We start from the raw sequence: 15,155 nt of genomic DNA, 5'->3' as shown, positions 1-15,155 counted from the left end.
ATTTATGGATGGTTTGCGATAAATTTACGATTTACGGGGGTTCCATTGAATTGGCTTTTCCAGTATCCCAGAAACACTGAATTCCTAACACCATGTAGTCATTTTGATCAGAATGAAAATATCAATAATAGATAATTACTGATAACACACGAATTCCATCTTGAATACTTACAAAAAATAAATGTACCAATTAGGGTACAGGTAAAGGGTTGAAACATTATATAGAGTATATAAATCACACGTAAAGAAAGAGAGTTCAGCTCATAAGCTCTGCTGATCGAGCGTTTCGCGTTTCATAAAGTTACAAGACGAGAGCAGAATGACTCTGTTCGTTGACGCAATATGATCTCCGGGTCGTATGGTACATTCGTAGCGATACTAACACCTCCGTATATCTAGGAGAACGAGTTAAAGGATCTTCACGTATGACGCACGATCCTTCTTCGTTCACGTGCTGGTAATTTTTCCAAGAAGTAAGAGGACGATGTAGCCGAGATATCCCGTAGGAATGGAAAAGAATCAGGTCGGTCGGAGAAAGCCGAAAAGGAATGAATGGACCGCGGGTATTTTTCCGAGCCTCTGCAAGATAGAGCGCGGTGTAATTTGAGTCCATTCTTTCGAGCTGTCCAATTCCTCCAGCTCCGCGTACATTTACGCTACGTTCCCTGTTTAATTTTCCCGGTTGCTTGGCCGTTGCGTGTTGACCGTAAAAACTGAGTGCCCGGCCATTTCCTTCTGGAACGGTTCCATTAACCCCGGCTGAAAATACACTTTGAATTACACCCCCCACGGTTCGTTCTCCCTGTTACGTATGTACATACGTATTCGCTCGTCAAAAAGAGATTACCATTTTCCTTGACGTCGATGGACTTTTCAAAATGCCTGCCGAGCCGGTGAATAGCCAGCCATGTTGAATTCTTCGAGGGTACAAAGGAAATTGGAGGTTAAATGGATAGGGAGAACGTGAAATATTTTTTTTTTCTTTTTTAAAGGGTAGAGGGTGTAACGGAAGGGACGTATAGATTGTAGCAGAAAAGCTTCGTTTCAAGATTGGCCACACCTCTCTTTTTTCGCTTTCTTCTCGATCGAACCACTGGGCTGTTTGCCATGATTTTCGGCTCGAAACGAACCTTTCGCGAACTAGGTCGTACGGGTCGTTACTTGGTTCGTGACTTTGACGCATGAAGTGGCGTGAAAAAAGAAGCTCTGGTATTAATGGCACCAAGAAGTGGTAGGCGGTGGGAGTTTTATAGGAACGATGGGTGGTACAAAGTAGGAAATAGAAATTTAAGGAAAATTGGATTTTGTAAAAATTTTACTGACAATGATCTTAGAATTGAAATTGAACTCAGGTTTCCCTAATTTCCGATCCTTACCCTAGACTTTAATATTAATATTGTTGAAATTAAGGTTTCGCAATTTCTCGAAAGTTTGAACGTTTCATTAGAATGAAAGGGGAATCTTTCAGTATCCACCACGAGGAAACTTTTTATCTCTCGTTATACATTCGTTCGGTAATAATATTTCTTGGAAGTTTTTTATATCATAAATCAACATCCGAAACTTTTCGATAACGAACAGTTAGCAGAGATCGGGAAGGGCAATAATTCTCGTGGGTTCGCCAACAAATTCAACAGAAACATTTTGTAACAGAAGCAGCTAAAAGGGCGGAACGCGAAAAGTTTCGTATTCAACTTCGAAATTTCATTGAACCCGGTCGAAGGGGAAGCTTAATGAAAACGGTAATCCATGAATCAGAAGGCCAATAGAAGGTATAAGCGTGGATTTTGTACACGGTGTGCAGCTGTCCGTAAAGTCAAGAGATCGCACAGTAGCAAGTGACTTTCTTAGCTGAGAAAATTCATTAAAAGTTTGATTCTGTTGGATGTATCCAACGTTGCCCCCTTCTTTTATTCCGTTTATACGGCTAACGACGTTGAACTCATTCCATTTCTGGCGTCATTATTCGTTAAACTTTTAATTGGCCGCGTATACAAGCGGTGGATAGATTCCCGGGAACAATACAATAAATGCAGAGATACGGCTGCAATTATAATAGACACTCGTCGATTTGCCTGTCTGGTCCATTTTTCGAGACGAACCACTTTCGAATATTGTATTCCATGCAGAAAATTTTCATTCGACGTTTTGTTATTGCAAAATCAATGGCTAACTTTTATTCGAGGGAAAATCTTCATTTTAATTTTGACCTCATTTCATTTATCGAAAACTAGGTAGTTGGAACTACCGTTTGACAGTTTTTACTTAGTATTTGAAGCTGATCGTACCGTACAATAAAAATATAATGTAATGACGTGTCAAACCGACGGCGAATAAACGTGGCGCGGTGTGCGGGGAATCGCGAACGATCTTTCACCAGCGGAATAAATATCCCCGCGAATTATGTATTTACCGGATCGTGGCGCAATTTGTACGCACGGAAGTATCGAATATCGATGTGGTGAAGCACGATGGAGCACGAAGAGGCTAAGGGAACACTAAAAGTCGAGCTAGTTCGTTTCCAGCGTTCCATGTCGCACGTGTTCGGGACGTTGAAGCAGCGAGAAAGAACGTGCTGCTCGCCCATACCCAGCTGCTTTTATTACCGCGACTTTCATGGTCCGTGACAAAATGTTATCTGTAATGGAATCGCTAATAATTCACCTGCGAATTGCAGCCGTTTATTTATTTCATTCGCGCCTGAGAGATATGGTCAAACGTAAAAATATAAAGTCACTATTCAGCTCTTAAGCTTTTAGCTTCAAGAAATTAAAAAAAGAGGAGTAACTTAGGTATTATTTCACGCATTCTTCATGCTTTTTGATCTTTGCCTACATCGGTAATCTCTGCGGGAATCGCTTGCTTGGCAGAAAGCGACGTGCATCAACTTGCAGCTGAATCTTACGTATTTTTGTTTTTATCGATGGCACGTAAGTCGCACGTTCCATTACTTACTTTCACGGAAGATATACGGCTGTCCATGTTTTTCCAGCGCATCCCCGCATCCGATTTTATATTTATAAACCACGACTTGGAATCCTTGTCTCGCGCGCCTGACTAGATGCTATCCTCGATTGACGCTGTTACGATTTTTCCTGCGATGTTTCCTTCCATATCGGTATTGTTCTTCCCGGCAGTGCCAATGCGTTTCCCTCGGGAGTGACCTCCTGGTTACGGGCGACAGTTCGTCAGCGTTTTTCTTCTCTCCGGTGACTCGTTCTCTGCTGCGATCCTTTATCGAATCGCTGCTTTCAGACAAACAGGAACGGGACATCGGGTTTTTATCGAACACCGCGATCGAGAACACGATGTTTGTCTTTGCTTTTGTTTAGTTTGCGTTGAATTTAATCGACTTTATGGTAATTCGTTCGAGACGCTCGTTGTTCACGAAGAGGGCTCTCTGTTGTTTCAGCAAAATAATTGCTTTCCTTAGCAAAATATACTGCTTTGCAGTTCTCTCTGTTTTATTTGTCTTGTGGCAGTTCATTGTTGAGATAAAATATTTGAATATTATAAATATTATATACACGTAGAAAATATTCTTTTTTCTTTTAATTAAAAGAACTTCAACGGTGCTTTAGAGCTTGACAATTTTAATTTCGAGCGTATGAATCTCGTCCTTCTCGGTTGAAATGGGAATTTTCATGCAGCACGCAGCCCATTTTTGTAGGACACCTCGTCAACAATTTTTCCCCTCGCGTTTCGTCGTCGATGCACGCCTGTCCGCGTCTGACCGTCAATCAATTTATTTGACATCCACCTTCCATAGAACAAACAAGGGTCATCGATTCGACGGGCGACTTTACCGTCTCTTCGAAAATTACGCTCGTCCCTGTAGGTGATTCTGAAATATTGATCGATCGTCCTGATAATTAGCGACTTCGTTATGATATTTTCCTCTTTTCATCACGTTTATTAAGAGTATGGGAAATATCGGTGATTTATGTACGTCGTCGTACAATTTTTTTTTTCTTTTTTTCATTCGTTCTATAATCAAACACGAGTTAATTCGTATCCGACAGTGAGCGTGTTAATTTATTGCGACAATGAATATAAAATTCGTTTGAAATTCAAAGCTCGTTCGCGTTAGACGGATTCGTCTGGTCGAATCAGCTGCTCGACGAAAGCAACTTTTCCATAATTCGTAGCAGCGAACTCGTTAATTGGAACTTTCAGCCACTCCGCAAACTTTACCGACGCGAGATTTTATTAAATCTTCCTGCTGTTCCTTCTCCCTTGTTCGATAATCGTATAAATTTCTCGCGATGCGATGCAGCTCCTCTCGACACACGAAGTTTATCTTTGGAAAAATATAATTTTTCTTTCGTTCGCGATACACCGAGGGTGAAGAAAACAGGGGAGCAGTGAATCATTGTCTTTCGTTGTTTGTTCACCGTTATGTTTTCCCACATTTGACTGGTCATCTGTTATAGTGCAGATACCTATCGGCCATGAGTCTGGCGAAACAACAATCGATCGATGTTCGCACAATAATCACGTGCGACGGGATGTTCGCATAATAATCACGTATCATGAATTCGCAAATTATTTGGGGTGACGTAGTTTTATCATGCTATGGCGACTGCCAGGAAAACAAAAGAGAACCCTTCATCTACGAACATCAGATTACAAGGGTTAATTAAAATCTTCCTGTTGACACGGTCGAACGATTAATTATTCTGGTCAATTGTTGCGCGTCGAGGAACCGGCTAATGAGCTTTCGAAAGTATTAACCCCATGCTCGGACTGATATTTCGACGTACAAATTGAAACCGTACCTTTAATCGGCTATGATGGGTGCGAAAGGGAACAACAAGATTACACAGGGATCTAGGACCTGTTCCCAGTGCAATTACGTCGCTCCATCGCTGCGAAACTCACGGCTGCAAAAGCTGATGGAACAATCTCGCGGAGTTACGTAGACGGATCTGTTATTAATGATAGTAGAAAAGGCGCGAAACGCAGCTAATACATGATGCCGTTGGAAATAAAGCTTTTCTCACTAGGCAATAACGTGTACACGGGTTGCAGCGTAGGCTCCGAAAGGTTGTTTCAACGAGGTTTCCAACACGGGGTCGCCTGAGGCACGATTATCGTAACGTTGAATTTTGCGCGACAGCTGGAGATTCCGCGAGTACCGGAAATAAAGCCAGTCTGCTTGCGTTAGTTGACGAAACTTAGCCGTGTTTCGTGTTTGTCGTGACAATACGTCCGAGTTACGCTTTGGTATTAATTAGTGTGCTGATTGTAATTTTTGCATTATTAAATTTTCTCATTTTTACTTGGATTAAACTTCGAGTAGAAATTATTTAATTCTTTTGCAAAAATAAGCTACTTAAATTGAATCTAATGTTTATTAAATAGTCAATGTCGAATGTGTTTGAGTATCAAAATACGCAGCCGGGAATACGTTTTATCGAGGACAGTTTAATTAGTTCAATTTCGAGATAGAACGACCAAGGGAATGGAGAATTTTTGTCTCGCTACAGCTGACAGTAATTGGTTTGTTTTAAAGGTAGAAACACCATTTTTCCGTTGAACGGGTTTGCCTGAAGTGCTAAAGAAATTGCAGCTTTGAGGTCACATCGAGTTTGATTTTTATTCTTTGCCACTTGTTTCTTTTCGATTAAAGGATTTTCAATTATTTTTCAATCCTCCGTTCATCCTTTAAATATCTATCTAGTTCGAAAGTGGTGTTCAATTACAGAGATAGGGCAATTTTAATTTTCATCCGAATTACATTCTTCGCTTTATTTTTGCAGATTAATACACGCGTCAAAGCATACTGATAGCTTCGAGGAATTTAATTAATTCGCGCATCGGGTCAAATTAAAATTTTGAATATGTATTAACGAATAAACACAGAACTTTTTTTCATACAAAAGGTGTAGGTGAAATGTTAAAAATTTAACGTGTGTTTTCTATGCACGAATCTTTTTACAACACTTTCGCGTTTAAAAGGGTTTTGCCATTTAAAAGCATTCAGGGTCGTTTCTGGAAAATTTTAGCAATTACTTACATCTTTTCCATTTTAATAAATTAACATATACACGCTCTGTATTATCTCTAAGAATTCCCTAACTGTTCCTTTCAATTTATATTTTTAATGCCTTTGGAAAGTTAAATTCTTCATTTTGATGTTGTAAAGGGTGGTCGAATTAATATCGCATTATCTCGCTGGAAAACAAGAGTTCCCTTCAGTTATTAAATTTTTTAAATTGAAAATTACAGAGGAAACTTTCCTGAATGGCTGTCAGTCTTTACCACTCATGCATTATCGTTAAAAATTAAAGCATCGCGAAGAATTTGTTAGAAATAAATTTTCGCTCAACTAAGTTGACATCTGGTAATAAATGTTGGGAAAACAAAGTGAAAGGTTTAGGGAATATATTAAATACATTCATCGCATCGATCACGAAAGTTTTCCGGTACAAACGAAGGGAACACCCGAAACTAACGTTCGCAATTAACGGGCAATTAAGGAAGTAACGAAAACGGAAGGTGAGGCGGCCAAACGCGGAAGGAATTTAATTTTGAACGCATCAAAGTTTTCTAATAAAATTCTCCACTGAGAAGCCGTTTAAAACTCCGACCTACACCTGTTCAACCGAAATAGGAAATAAGTTATCCCTTCGGTTCGTTAGCAGTTACCCTTACTTGGACTATGTTTATTAGATCCACAAAAAATTACGCTATTGTTAACTTTAGAAGCTTTTCATTCACTCGTCACAATTTTATAATTAATTAATATTTTCTATTTAATGAAACGAAACAAATCTACAATGTACGTGAACAAACAATCGATTGTTGAAATAGGTCGTTTATTGACGCTGAATTAACTGTTTACTATTAGTACGGTGTATTATTCCTGATATCACGAAATATTGAATACCCTGCAGGCTAATAAACCCCCGTCAAACAAAGGAAAATTATACAAATATGCTGAATACCATCAGTGAACGTACTCTGAAGTTTTCAAAACAAGCGCAAAGAAATTCTTCAAAAATAATTACCCTTTTTCTGGGATGTTTTTGTTAACGCGCAAAACCGCAGCAAGCATCGCGATGCAACCGTGATATTTATCCAAAGTAGACGAAAAAGAGGGGGGAAACAACGCGTATTCTGTTGGCGAAAAGACTGCAATTAGAACACAATGTACAGGTCGCTGCGGAGAAAGGGGATGGGTATTAAACGACCGCGTCTCTACCTCTTATTGTATTCCATTTTACCGTAGTAGCCCAATTTTACTATTTTACGAACAGGCTGGGTACACAACGGACCAAGAGGGAAATGCAATTTCAGGGAAATCGCTAAGGGGCCACGTTGGTTGGATACCAGTGTAGCTGGTCCGTGATGTGGGTCACTCGCGGCTGGTATACGCACCATCGTCACCCGAACAAAACGCATACCCGTGAAAACATTTTATCGTTCGGTTGAATTTTTTGGCACCGCCCGAACTTGTCAACCGGCAACCAAACTCTCGTCGAATCGAGGGGGAAAAATTTTTTACTCGCCTCGATGTTTATCCACCCCCCCGTGATCATGATCGCGATCAAACTCTATGTTGACTTTCAGTTTATCGTGTCCGTGATATATTTCGAGCAATTTTTACGAGGACCCATATATCTCTATTCTACCGGATGCTTGTTACCCTGGAATTTATATTATTGACCCGGGAGTTGAGAATATACGTGGAATACAAAGTGATTGTTTGCTGACACTTTATTTTTCATTGGATTTTATCCTGATGTTTCATTTAGAGTATAATAATGTACATGTATAATTTTTAAATCACGTTTATGCGATTTTGTAAACGATTAACCTGATATTTGCATTACTGAATCCAGAGTTGTTGATTTTTATGTATTTATAAAGCTGTAGAAGTAAAATTAATATTTGCAATAATTTTCATATTTTTTGCTGATTAAAAATCTACCAAAAATATTTTCAAATAAATTAAATATCTTCTGCTTGCAGAAATGTTCTTTACCATGTACCTTATTGCAGATATTGAACGCATCGTAGCATGAATTTTGTAAAATTCCTACTGCAGAAACGCAGTAACGTAATATGTAGAGAGTGAGAGTCAAATTTTCGTTTAATGCACGCGTTACGCTTTGGTGCACGCTTACGAAAGGTACATGGGACAATTGGATGGTGTTATGCAACAAGAAGTTAGCCCATAATATCGAACAGCATCTATGATTCAATAAAATTGCCGTTCCGAGGCGACGCGGACCGAAATCGCTATTTGCCTGGAAAATGTATCGCTGAAACTCACATGGCACACAACTTTCATCCATTTCTGCTACAGTTCCATTGAATTATACCAATTGTTCGGCATTGTAGTTCGTTGTATAATGCCTTGCAATGCACCGCATTCGGTGCAAATAACTGCTATTTTATTAGGCCACAGTGAAGTCTGCTTTTATGTGCAGTCTTTCCATTATTTCCATTTCCAAAAAGTCTATTTCCCTTTTATTAAAACCGATGTTCTGTACAATGCAATATCAGACACGTTGCGGGTTGTTGTGTAATCAAGCGTAGAAAAAATTTTACAAATTAATCCTCTTTATATAGCAGTGGTATTTTTTTCTGAAAATCATTTACAATTTTTTAGAAATTCAATTAAAAAAATAGACGCATCTATTTAATCAAATCGTTTGAACTTTGTATAGAGAAGCTATTCTATTTCAATTTGTTATTCAATTATTTTCTGAATCAATTTTCATTGTGACCTATATTCTTTTCTATAGATTGATTTTTCAAAACATTCAAAAATATATATAATTCTTCCTTTCTACATGGCTGCTGATACTTTATCTCGCAGCCCACGGACGACGAATCGTTTTATCGACAAGCTTGCACAAAATCGCTGCACCGTTATCGGTGCAATCCATTTCTCTCCGCAATAAAGGAAAAGCACGTACTTACACCGCGTCAACTATGACATATTTCTTTCTCGTTAACTTATATCCTATCGCAACGTTGTTTAACCAACGTAACGAACATCTGTAGCGGAAAATCGGTCGCTTTCCAATTAGTAACATTCGGGGTTACTAATCAAGAGTTCCAAGAGTCGATGGTGTATTTTGCACAACGTCGCTTTCATCGTCGACGCGTAATATTTTTGATCAATTTTCGTCGGAGAAAAGCTCGATTCAAAGGATTTTTCGATTTACCTGAAAACTCGACGGTAATTAACGGGAAATTGGACGTTTCGATGGAAAAACCGAAGAGGTATAATAGCCCGTGGCTAAACAATTGAACGCGACGCGTATCGCGAGCCAAGCGAAATATTTTATAATCCCTGGCAAATCTCCGAGCAAGATTAAAGCGCAAGGTCGACGAACTTTATCAACCAACAGCCCGCCGGTATTATCGTTAATTAACTCGCTGTGAATTTGTTTAACTTTCTACCACCGTTACTACCCCGTTTTCCTTTCGTTTTTTTTCCCCTCGACTGACGGAGTGGAAACTTTGGCGACGATGAATTTGAGTGCCTCGCGATCAATTCGCAGTCGCACTTCCACCATGTGACGGCACTCGACGATTCGTGTGCTCGAGTAAACAACCATACACGTAAAGGACACTCGTGGATACACGCAGAAAATTGTTGAAACACGTGTGTGGCTGGTTGATACGGGTTGGTGTGGGTTCGCAGGAATCATCAAAGAATCAAATTCTCTTTCGACATAATTTAAGATAAGTAATTTAATTTTAGAATATCTTAAATAATATTTGAACTGGTCACTATCATATTTTTAATCCCTTTGATGTCTTCCCTGAAATTCCAAACATTACTTTCTAAGGAAAGAGGAGATTTCTTCTGTAAATTCCACACGAAACGTTTCATGTTTCCAAGGGAAATCCTGCAACGTGTACATACAGGAGGATAACTTCTAATGCAATCGCGTGGAAAATAGCAGAAAAGAAGAATTACTTTGTCGGTTTTGACGTCGCATTAAAAGCTATCTGGGAGGAGCATCTGTTTGCTTTTTCGTGGTAAAATTGGAGAAACACGTGCTCCAAGAATTCTGTGCTTTCACTGGTGGATAGTGGTAGTCAAATATCGCAACAACAAGTGTCCTGTATTCTCACATAAAGTGTGTCTTTTTGGGGTTTTCAACTTTAGAAGATAACAACTTTGATAGGCTGTTTTCTGCGGGTAGAATTGGATAATTTATCCCTCAGGAGTAACTCGAAGCACAGATTATGGTAATGAAGGAGAAATTGCTATAAAAATGTATGTACCAAGGAAACTACTAAGGATAAGGGTAAATCCTGAGGCAGTTGAACTGATTAAGGGTGGAGTATAGTTGTCCTTCGAGACTTATTGGTAGTCTGTTTAAGCTTCCACAGCGACCTTAAACTTAATTCGAGGCTGGTTTTCCTCATTATATCCTGGTGTAATAGCAGACTCTTAACGATACTTGTGTTCATTGAATTAATTTTCTCTCTGGTTAAAAAGTTCAAATCTACTCGATTTCAAAGCTGTCAAAAATGTATCATTCGATTCTCTATGTTAGCCATTTGGAAAGAAATGGGACTTCAACCGGTCTGTTTGACCGAATGCGTTTACTATTTGAATCGAGAGTTTTGTTCATCATGGAAACTGGACGCCCAAGCGGATGATCGAACGATTGAATTGAAATAAAGTTCGCATCACTTGCTGCCGGTTATCGACTTTAACCGAGCGCTTTGTTGGCAAAAGTCCACGAGAAATCCCCGCAGAATGCATCGAAAGAAAATCGATACAACAACGGGGATCACGAATTCGTTTTAGTTCGTAGGTACCCCTCAACAGTCGTCCAGGCAGCTTTGCGGTTTATTCGACTCGTAAATTCCGTTCTGTGCGACTGATTTTTGACTTCATACATATTCAGATGGCTCGCTCAATTCAACGTTTTCCACTTTGCTCTGCCCTCTATTGCGGCGGATTTGCGCAACTGTTACGTAAATTATAGTGAACGCGTGGATCTTTATCTCGTGGCTTGTCCGTGTGGATGGAAATCATTTTCTACGCTTTCTGTAAACGATCGTTGCGAATAATCGAAGGGTCGTGCGAAAATTCCGGAGAAATTATCAAAATTTCTTATAGACGAAAGTAATTATATTTCTGAGGTACATGGTTCATTAAGTTATTTTAAAATAACACACACCTTGTACACACCTTTTTCTATTTGTTTTTTTCATCATCGACCGTATACTCACATGTGTATTCATTTGTAATCTCCTGATTACACCACTCCTTAATTAAAGGTCATACTCATTCTCAATGGACTGCACTTTGGTGCATTTCATTTCTTACACAAAGGTAGTTCGTTTGAAGCTTCATTAAAAGGTTATAACAAAAATGTGGTACGAAGTAGTTGAAACTTCCACCAGTGCCATTAGTAAATTGTTGAGTCTCATTTCGAAGTACCATTAAATTTTTTCAAATGCAGAGTACAGAAATATTTTGTAATATTTGCGATGCGAGGAGTGCAGGTTATTAATGTTGAACATGTTTTGTTATTTGAACGCTGTTAGAGGATAGGTTTTGTTTTTTCGTTTATTCATCAGCAAGAGATGAAGCAGCCGGCTTTCGGGGATTACGCAAATGCACGATTACGAATCCTGCAAATCCTTGCGCCATTTGCCGTTGACGCACGAACTGAAAATCTCCGAGCAGCTGAATGGTAATTATTTTCCACGAACGAATAAATAAAGTGAATAAAAAGTGAATAAATAAATATATAAAAGCGCAACATTTGAAGGATCGTAAAAAACGGGTTATTAGTTAGAAAAATATTCTTTCACCTATTGCAGTTTTCGTGTTTCGAAATATCTGAAAGTATCGAAACTCCAATCAATGAAACTGTTTCGAAGCTTTCGAAACTGTTGAAATTATAGGACATTTCGTGACGTCACGGTGAAAAGCTCGGCGCGTTCCTTTTATTCTCTGTTCGTCGCCGAGTAACTCATTGTGAGAAGCAAGTCGCCGGAAGGAAAAGCGATTTCAGCGTCATCGTCAGAGAGTTGAGATGCAAACGGGAATGGAAGGATAGTGGAAGCGTAGGGAAATTCGTGCGAAGGGCGATACGTTTTCCAAGGAAAGGGAAGTCTACGACTCGGGAACCGTCTATTGTTGGGAGGGAAGTACTTACGCGGGCGAGAAACCTCTGTCCCCAAGTAAAATCGATTTTATTCGTGAACGAAAAAGGAAACTGCTAGACTAAAGTGAAATAAAAGAAAGCAGGAAAAGATGTGGAAAGTAAACAGGGAAATTGAAAAAAAAATACTTTCGAAACAAGCTTTTATTCGGTAATCGAGTAATTATGAATGAAACATTCTATCATAAATTAAGAGATTAATTGATTTGTTTTTTTTTTTGACAAAATTTTTCAAACCAAAAGCTTGTAAAGCAAAGACAATATCTTAGCGAGTTGCGACGAATCTTCTTCAGGAAAGAAGAAAAGAGGGAAGAAAGTAGGAAGGGTGGAGGTGAACGATCCGTGTTTTCATAAAAATTTCATGCACCCACGCCCCACGGGATAGGATTCGCGAGGAGCTTAACGTACAAAGGCAAAGGAGATTCATTAAAATTCAGTCCACACCTCCGAACGACTCCCAGTGTCGGAACCTGCTGAACTCCTCTTTCCTTCATCCAGTTCCTTTCTTTCGCCTGACAACGAGCTCTGCTAAGTTGTTCGAACCGTAACTAGCTCCTAGGGTGCATCTACGTAAGTGCAACCACCTATCTAGCCGCAAATATTCGCGTGTTGATGTTGCTAATCTCTGGGAAAGGAGGAAAATCAATGGAGAATGTGCGTTGGCTGTTAGGAATTTCGAATTAACGCTTTCCACTGATTTTATTCAATAACTATTTCGTTTAATAATTTTTTGGTCATTCTATAAGTAATCTATGTCTTTTTACTGGGTTCTAACAAGAGAATAAGTGGGAGGATATTGGAAATTTGAAATTCTTCCAGCGTTTATTAGAAATTTCGTGGATGCGAAACAATGCGGCCTTAGTTTGAACGAAGAACATCGGAAATGCCTATAGAAAATCGATAAATTATGCGAAAGGTCACGCGGAAAATTGGCTGATAATTGGCTCGTTTGTTACGCGTGGATTAAAGTCATGCCTCGTTCGAATCTAAATCACTGTCTGGATTTTGATGACAGCTGTGATTTCGTTGCGGTAATAATGATGAGCCGCATAATTATTTGTGATTAAACTAGACATCTAACGTTACTTGATTGGGGAATTTGTTTCAAAGATTAAATTTTAATAAATGTGTCAAAGGTGTTGAAAGATTTTTATATTATTATTTTTGGCTGTTCATCAAGTGTCCATCCATATGGGTTCTGAAAGGAACTTTAAGGCACTCACAATGAAATGATTGATCACGATACCTCGTAGACATTTCAGCAATCTTTTTGAACGGACAGGTTTAGATTACCCCTCTGTGTAATATGTAAAACGTCAATCATCTTGGATCGTGACAGTGTTTAGCAATTTTGCTTTTAAAACACTTCTACATTTATTGGTTCAGAGGCACACATGATTTCAATTATAAATTTTTTAACATTTCTGAGAGGTCTTGAAAAGGAAAAATAATTTTCTTGATTTTTTCTTTTTAATCAGTTTTCGGTAATTATAAACCAAATTTTTAGTATGTGTTTTACGATAGATTTGCGATGTCGGATTCACTAATTTTCAAATTTACGATAACGACGCGTTGGAACTCTCGGTACGTGATCACCGGACGAACGTATATCATTGATCGTTCGATGCTTGCCTATGCATTGAAAATTTACGAGTGTGTTTCGGTGAACGAGATACGCCATTCACTGCACACCACTCGAAAAGGGAAAGAATCAGAAGAGAGAATGATAAATTATGCAGAAAGGGAATTGGCTGTCGAGGCGAGGAAATTGGTCGAAGACGAGTGTCTTGGAGTACTTACAATTGAATACTTGATTGCGCGCCAATGAGTTCCCTTTGATGCATAACTTTAAATTTTCATCCCTTAATTTTTAAAAAAGAAATAATTTAGAGATTTCTAAAGTCAAATTTTTCCATTATTTTTTGAAATTCAACAAATCTCTTCTATTTATTTTGGAATTATTCGCTCTTGTCACTCCAGTTATTTTATTCGTCTGCCAATGTTCGTCAAAGGATATCAGTTACAGAATACTCCCATCAAAGGATTACTTTCATAAGTTTCATTTTTCCAAAGCTGTCGGAATCTATTACAAATGTCGACTAGTAATCCGTAATAAAAAAAGATGTTGAATTTACAGATGTATTTATCTCCTTCTGCCGTTCCGTTTTAAATTTTGTACGAACACAAATAGAGATATTAATTCACAGCGGAGGCTAGACAAATAAAGTCGCGTTCAATGGTACGTGTATTCGTCCAATTTTTCGTGTTCGTTCTCTGGAAAACAAAATATCACCCAGAAAAAAATCAATCTACGGCTTTGATTCTCGTTTTAGTTTATCTTTAACGTGTGCGTATTTTTTGTTGTTGAATACAATTGCCTCGTTACAGAATTTCCCATAATTTCTGTCCCGCGCTATCGACGTATCGGAAATCCTGACTCGTGCACGCAGAAAAAAAAAAATTGAAAATGATTGTTCGGAAATGTAACATTGTAGATTGTGCAAAAATATTGCCAGAGATTTGACAGTTACGTGGAAAAATTTGACTGCAGGTAGAATTAATGAAAAATCTTCCCTTTTTTGTGTAAATTTTCCATTGCATTCAGAGCTTTCATTCTATTCGGTTCAGAGTACGTTACCGAACCCGACTGCATCTTTCTCGCTATGAACGAGTATTGTGCAGGCAACGATGTTGTAAGCGTGTGTTTGCGAGGGTGTACGCGTGAAAACACCCTCGAGCTGCCTGCTTAGAAAAAGCGCTTGTCGTTGCTTTTATTTCCGCCGGTTTTATTTCGCGCTATCTTACTTATTCTTCGGTATCGTCGGGTCTGTTGCTACGTGACACCTTTTTCTTCTCCTTTTTTGCATGGAGCGACGAAAGCAAGCCTTTCCACGGCAAAGCTCCTGGAAAGAATGAAATTCCTTCAACGTGGAGCGATTTAATGGACGAGCTCTCTGCATATCAACGAACACTTCGTTATTCGCGATACTTGTAAACAGG

General features: G+C 38.9%; 1 protein-coding gene across 9 annotated transcripts in view; it reads left to right on the top strand.

The window, feature by feature from the left end:
- The window catches only part of LOC114872610 (glutamate receptor ionotropic, kainate 2), a 169,457-nt gene that overhangs the window by 42,824 nt on the left and 111,478 nt on the right, over nucleotides 1-15,155 (top strand). The gene's annotated exons all lie outside the window — the stretch shown is intronic.

This window comes from Osmia bicornis, chromosome 13 (assembly GCF_907164935.1).
Source record: "Osmia bicornis bicornis chromosome 13, iOsmBic2.1, whole genome shotgun sequence".
Lineage (NCBI taxonomy): Eukaryota > Metazoa > Arthropoda > Insecta > Hymenoptera > Megachilidae > Osmia > Osmia bicornis.
Note: the sequence above shows the minus strand (reverse complement) of the source record. Positions and strands in the feature narration are given on the sequence as shown.